The following is a 7,346-nucleotide window of genomic DNA, read 5'->3' on the forward strand; positions in this document are numbered from 1 at the left end:
CCTATAGCATAATCTTAAGAATCACACATAATCTCAAAGGGTAGGTTCGAGTTAGGTGCCTGGACTATCGGGGCAGTAGTGAGTAAAGTTTTAAGCTTCTCAAAAGCCTCTAAACAAGCATCATCAAAGACAAACTTAACATCTTTTGCAAGCAAATTGCAAAGAGGTCTAGAAATCAAGCTAAAATCCTTAATGAATCTACGGTAAAAACCTGCATGCCCTAGGAATGACCTAATATCTTTTACAGTTTTTGGGACCTGTAAAGTCTTAATAAGGTCAACTTTGGCTTTGTCTACCTCTATACCCTTTGAAGAGACGATGTGCCCTACCACAATTCCTGATTTAACCATGAAATGGCATTTTTCCCAATTAAGCACTAAATTTTTTTCCTTACACCTAGTCAACACTAATGTCAAATGATGCAAGCACTCATCGAAAGATGAACCAAACACTGAAAAATCATCCATAAAGACCTCTAAGAACCGTTCTACCATATCATAAAATATGCTCATCATACAACGCTGAAAAGTTGCTGGGGCTTTACATAGCCCGAAAGGCATGCGTCTATACGCAAAGGTACCAAAGGGACAAGTAAAAGTGGTTTTCTCTTGGTTTTCTGGGGCAATAACGATCTGATTATAACCGGAGTATCCATCTAAGAAGCAATAGTGACTATGTCCATCTAATCGCTCTAGCATTTGGTCGATAAAAGGAAGGGGAAAGTGATCCTTCCTTGTGACCTTGTTCAATTTCCTATAGTCAATACACACACGCCATCCCGTGGTCACTCGGGTTGGGATTAATTCATTATTATCATTCTGGACTACAGTGATACTTTATTTCTTGGGGACAACCTGAACAGGGCTGACCCACTTACTGTCTGAAATTGAGTAAATAATACCCGCATCTAACAACTTAAGCACCTCTTTTCGAACTAACTCTTTCATGTTAGGGTTCAGTCGACGTTGCATCTCCCAAGAAGGTTTGGAGTCTTCCTCTAAATGAATCTGATGCATACACACAGTAGGACTTATACCCTTAATGTCTGCTATAGTCCACCCTAAAGCTTCCTTATTGTCTTGAAGTACATTTACTAGCCTACTTTCCTGATCACTATCCAAATTGGAAGCTACAATCACAGGTAAAGTCTCATATGGGCCTAACAACACATACTTTAGAGTATCGGGTAGTGGTTTAAGGTACAACTTTGGGGGATCTTCTAAAGAAGGAATTAGGGTAGTCTCATAAACTGGTAACGCTTCGAACCTAGCTTTCCATCTATCAGTGTCTAACACAGGTGTAGAATCTAATAGAGCATTCACATGTTCAATAGTGCTATCGTCGTCAAAATCTAAACCAAAATGGGATAGACAACTTTCTGGTTCTCTGGGTCAGGGACAGGTTGGGTATCTAGGACCACGAAATCCACTGGATAAATAAACTTGTCGACCTCAATAAGAACATCCTCGATAACACCTCGAGGGATTTTAACAGACCTATCAGCTAACTGCAGTGTCATCTGAGTAGGTTTCATTTCACCAAGTCCTTGCTGTAAGTATACATGGAATGGCAGTAAGTTCACACTGGCTCCTAAGTCAAGTAAAGCTTTTTCTTACCGGAAGTTACCTATTGTGAAAGCAATGGTAGGAGAACCTGGGTCTTTCTACTTTGGAGTTGCGGTGATCTGAATGATTGAACTTACGTGACTAGCTAAAAAGGCTTTGTTATGGACGCTAAAAGTTTTCGCTTTCACGTACACATATCCTTAAGGAACTTGGCATAAGCAAGAATTTGTCTAATTGCATCTAATAAGGGAAGGTTTATGGTAACTTGCTTAAAAACCTCCACTATGTCATTAAAGTTCGATTCCTTCCTTGTTGGTACTAATAGCTGAGGAAATGGGGCTCTAGGCCTAAAATCAGACCTTTTAGGAACCGAATTCACATCATCAGAAACTTTATCAGTCTCTTGAGCTACTGGTCCTGAGAGGTGAGATCCTGAGGGGTGAACTACAGTATGTTCACTATCGGGCATGGTTACCTTATTTTCTACAACTCTACCACTTCTAAGGGTTCTAACAACATTCAATTGATTCGATGGTTTTGCACCTAATTCATGAACTCCTCTAGGGTTGGGTTGTGTTTGACTAGGAATCTTCCCTTTTTCTCTCAAAGAATCACTTATCAGACCAACCTGGGTTTTTAACTCGGAAATAGCCTGACTATTTTCTTGTCCTATCCTGTTACTAGCTTGTAGACTCTGTTCTACGGATAACTAGAATTTTGCAGTTTGCTGAGTTAACAAGGCGAGAGATTCCTCTAAACTTAGGATTTTCTTATCTGACTGATTCTGAAACTGAGCTAGTCCTAAAGGATTCTTAGTATAGCCAAAATCTGGGGGAGCATTAGAATTACTAAACTGACCTTGACTTTGGACCTTAGACCACGAAAGGTTCGGATGGTTTCTCCAACCAGGATTATAGGTTTCTGAATATGGGTCAATCTTTTGACGGTTATCAAATCTAGTGTTATTATAAAGAGCATTGGCCTGCTCTTCAATATTCTGGCCTTCCCAAAAAGGCTCCACTCTACCACTAGTCTGGCCCACTTCTAAGGCTTCTAACCTTTTTGCTATAGCAGCAATTTTGGCATCTGATTCATAGCCTCCTTCTACCCTATTAACGTTTCCTCTACTTAAAAGAATTGTGTTTCTGGGGTGCCCTACTATTTTCCCATTGCTGGGTTTTTTCGGCGATTTCATTAAAAAATTCCATCGCCGCATCAACAGTTTGGTTTTCAAATCCACCAGTGCATAGAGACTTAACCATGGTCGTTGTGGAATAATCTAAACCCTCATAAAAGATCTGAACTAGCCTAACCTTTTCTAAACCATGATGAGGACACTGGGATAATAAATCATTTAACCTTTCCAAATACCTATATAAAGATTCTCCCTCTTGTTGTGAAAATGTGCATATTTGCGTCCTAATAGACGGTGTTTTGTGCCTAGGGAAAAAATTATTGAAAAAGGCAGATGTAAGTTGTTCATATGTCTCAATTGACCCGGAGTCCAAACTATACAGCCACGACTTGGCCTTATCTTTCAGGGAAAATGGGAATAACCTAAGTTTCAAAGCATCATCATCTAAGCCTCTAATTCTTAGAGTACTACAAATTTCCTCAAGATCCCTAACATGGTAATAAGGGTTTTCATTTTCTTTCCCTAAAAAGATTGGGAGCATCTGTAAGGTCCCAGGTTTCAATTCATAGGGTTCCTCCGTTTCAGCTAACTTAATACACGAAGGACCAGTAGTCCTAGTTGGATTCAACAAAGCTTTCAAAGTTGCCATTTCTGGCGCTATCGGAGCAACATGGATTCTCTCCTTAGTCAAAGGACGTTCAAAAACAGACTCTTCAAAAGTTGGACTTTCTATATTAAGGTAATCGAAACACTTCGAACTACTAGGTTTCTCTTTAAAAAATCTACCTAGTGCGTCTCTTTTACGTCCAGGCATACAATAGAATTTTCTAAATTGGAAGGGTAAGCAAACACAGATCAAGGCCGAGTCAACCAAATCAAACCTATTGATTTCTAGCAAACAAAAAGCATGATGGCTCCACTTAGATTGTTACTAGACCAACTTCTAATCCTTCGAACGAGAATTCGTTGCAATTTAAGCAAACCCCTCTAGAATCAATCCGAGTTAACGTAAGTTGAATAGAGGCGAGGAAATCTCGGTGGAGCTTTGATACCCAAGGCCTCACCGGTATTTCAAGGCGGCGCAGTCACGCATTCAACTTACAAAAACCGTCAAGAACTTCGAAGTATGCTTAAAAGAGTAACCAATATTTTTCGAATGACTTTCCTGTTAAGCTCGTTACCCTATCGGTCTCGTTCTAGTAAAAATTTTAGGCTTAGGTTCGCATAGGTTACGTGTTCCTAAACCGGGCAAGAAGAGAACGGTGATGAAATATGAACCCTTATCTTGTATGGCCAGGCCTTGCCCTTTACTAAAAAAATAAATGTCTGTATTCAGTCCTCAACATTTATGCATACGAAGGAGTCCAGTAACTCGCTGACAGGGGATTCGCGAATGTTTAGAATCTTACCTCCCGTTCCAGACGGGGGATGAATCGGTTGTAGTCGACTCGGGCCACTGACTCCGATGTCTAGTGAACGAACCCAAGGTGCATAGACAATATCGTAATTGTCCTCCTTCTCTGCAAACAGTTTATATTTAAAGTACCCTTCTACAGGGTAATAAAAAAAATTAATGTCCCAAAGTCCAAAAGTCCAAAAAAATAAAGAAAAATTACAAAATTAATAAACCCTAATACAGTTTTTTTTTTTGCTAAAAGAAAATAAACAAACCCTAAACTAAAATTGTCTAAAATAAAATTATTTTCTTCTCTGTTCTTTTTGCTTTAATCTTTAGCTCCAAGTCTTTATGAAATCACCAAACTCCTTGGCTCAATTTTCTTTATGATCCAGAACCTGTAGACACAAGATAAATACCCAAAAACATAAAAAAAGACAAAAAAATAAAAAATAAAAATCTAAAACCCTAAAAACAAGTCTTTATGAGAGTTTGGGAACCTAAGGAGAGCCAGAGAAGAAGAAATCAGAGCTTTACCAAACTCTGTTTCTGCTGCTGCTGCTGCTGAAGAGGAAGAACGCGAAGAACATTGATGCACGGGAAACAGTCGCAGAACAGTGTCGTTGTTTAACATCTGAAGAACATTAAGTTGTGCAGGGCATTCGTATTCTAGGGTCTTAAAATCAGCGACAAAGCAACAGTAATTACAACAGTTTTCTGTAACAGTTCCATTGTAACAGCTGTTTTGCAACACCAATACACTGTTGCAAACAGTCTGTGTTATTACTTTTCACTCTTTTAATCATCTTTTGAGTAACAAACACATATTTTGAGATCATGATTAATATGAGGAGCTAAACCCCATTGCTGAGGCGATAGAGGAAGCTATTTTTCCAACAAAAAGTGGTATATTCTATTTTATCTTTTTATTTGCAATAATTATATGATTATTTTCCTTGAACTATTATTGAATATGATTTTTATTTGAGTGATTGTGATCTATTTTGATGGAGTATGCTTAGTTTTCTTTTGATGCTTCATACTTGGTATTTACAATTACTACTTTTGAAAATCTACTTGTTGCAATATTTTAGAATCAAATTAAACGAGAAAATTGCATAAATATAAGTATTGGTTTAATCACTTTGAACTTGGAAAATAGTGGAATCTTAGCCTCAGTGTTTCTTTTAGTATTGATATCATCTTTGATTGAGTTTGCTATAATTTTTAGTGAGTTTTCTATTTCAATATTAGAATTTAAGTCTAATTAATATCCTTCACAAGTCTGAGAATCGAACCACTTTTACCACTATCTACAAATCAAATCAATTTTGATAACACATTTTTGTGTCCGATTTATCTCGATTCTATATATTGTTACGGCTCATTTTTGTACTTATTATGGTGTTTTATTTATTTGTAGGTATTTTTGGCCAATAAAGGAAAAAATTGGCTCGAAAAGTTGTCGGAAAGCACCCGGAGGACATTTGCTATTCAGACTCTCACTTTGGATAAGGGGTAACATAATTACTAAGGGGCATCCCATTTCCAGGAAGTTGCTAATCGCACCCCTATCCTGGATAAGGCGCAACCATCTTCAACATTTCAAAAACCAGGTTTTGGCGGGAAAATAGGTGCAGTGAAGAACAGTTTTGGAAATCGTGATTTGGAGGAGTTTGAGGTCGATTAAACCTCTGATTTTCATAGGATAGACTCCTTATGGGTCTAGGAATCTGATATGGGTGTTTATATCGATTAGACTGGGCTCAATCGACGGATTTTTCTCACAACAGAAAATATGGAAAATCACGTGTGTGACCTGTTTTAGGGAATTTTAGAGAGATTAAAGTGCTGTAAACTTTGCCAAAGATTTGTATCTATCTAAAGAAGAGTTTAGAATAAAAAGGAAAGCTCATAAACGAGTAGAAATTCTAAAACAAGAAATTGCCGCAACTTGGCCGTGAAGAGAAGGAAAGAGATTTTGGAAGATTTGGGAGAGATTTAATCGGTATTTTTGATATAAATAGATGTCTTGGGTCATATAGAAGAGGTGTCGAGAGTTTGGGAACCTAAGGAGAGCCAGAGAAAAAGAAATCAGAGCTTTACCAAACTCTGTTTCTGCTGCTGTTGAAGAGGAAGAACACGAAGAACATTGACGCACGAGAAACAGTCGCATAACAGTGTCGTTGTTTAACAGCTGAAGAACATTAAGCTGTGCAGGGCAGTCGTATTCTAGGGTCTTAAAATCAGCGACAAAGCAACAGTAATTACAACAGTTTTCTGTAACAGTAACAGTTGTTTTGCAACACCAATACACTGTTGCAAACAGTCTGTGTTATTACTTTTCACTCTTTTAATCATCTTTTGAGCAACAAACACATATTTTGAGATCATGATTAATATGAGGAGCTAAACACCATTGCTGAGGCGATAGAGGAAGCTATTTTTCCAACAAAAAGTGGTATATTCTATTTTATCATTTTATTTGCAATAATTATATGATTATTTGCCTTGAACTATTATTGGATATGATTTTTATTTGAGTGATTGTGATCTATTTTGATGGAAATTTCTTAGTTTTAAGAATTTTGATGCTTCATACTTGGTATTTACAATTACTACTTTTGAAAATCTACTTGTTGCAATATTTTAGAATCAAATTAAACGAGAAAATTGCATAAATATAGTATTGGTTTAATCACTTTGAACTTGGAAAATAGTGGAATCTTAGCCTCAATGTTTCTTTTAGTATTGATATCATCTTTGATTGAGTTTGCTATAATTTTTAGTGAATTTTCTATTTTAATATTAGAATTTAAGTCTAATTAATATCCTTCACAAGTCTGAGAATCGAACCACTTTTACCACTATCTACAAATCAAATCAATTTTTGGCGCCGCCGACGCGGACTTGTTTTTAGGGTTTTAGATTTATTTAATTAATTTTTTTTTATTTTTTTGTTTTTTTTTATGTTTTTGGGTATTTATTTTGTGTCTACAGGTTCTGGATCATAAAGAAAATTGAGCCAAGGAGTTTGGTGATTTCATAAAGACTTGGAGCTAAAGATTAAGGCAAAAACAACTGAAAAGAAGACAATTTTATTTTAGACAATTTTAGTTTCGGGTTTGTTTATTTTATTTTAAAAAAAAAATGTATTAGGGTTTATTATTTTTGTAATTTTTCTTTATTTCTTTTTTTTTTGGACTTTTGGACTTTGGGACATTATTTTTTTATTATTACCCTACGGAAG

General features: G+C 36.6%; 1 pseudogene; it reads left to right on the forward strand.

Annotated features, from left to right (window-relative positions):
* Positions 1-2,885: 2,885 nt before the first annotated feature.
* Positions 2,886-2,985, forward strand: LOC113292219 (annotated as a pseudogene).
* Positions 2,986-7,346: the final 4,361 nt, after the last annotated feature.

The sequence above is a fragment of the Papaver somniferum genome, chromosome 6, assembly GCF_003573695.1.
Source record: "Papaver somniferum cultivar HN1 chromosome 6, ASM357369v1, whole genome shotgun sequence".
Classification (NCBI taxonomy): Eukaryota; Viridiplantae; Streptophyta; class Magnoliopsida; order Ranunculales; family Papaveraceae; genus Papaver; species Papaver somniferum.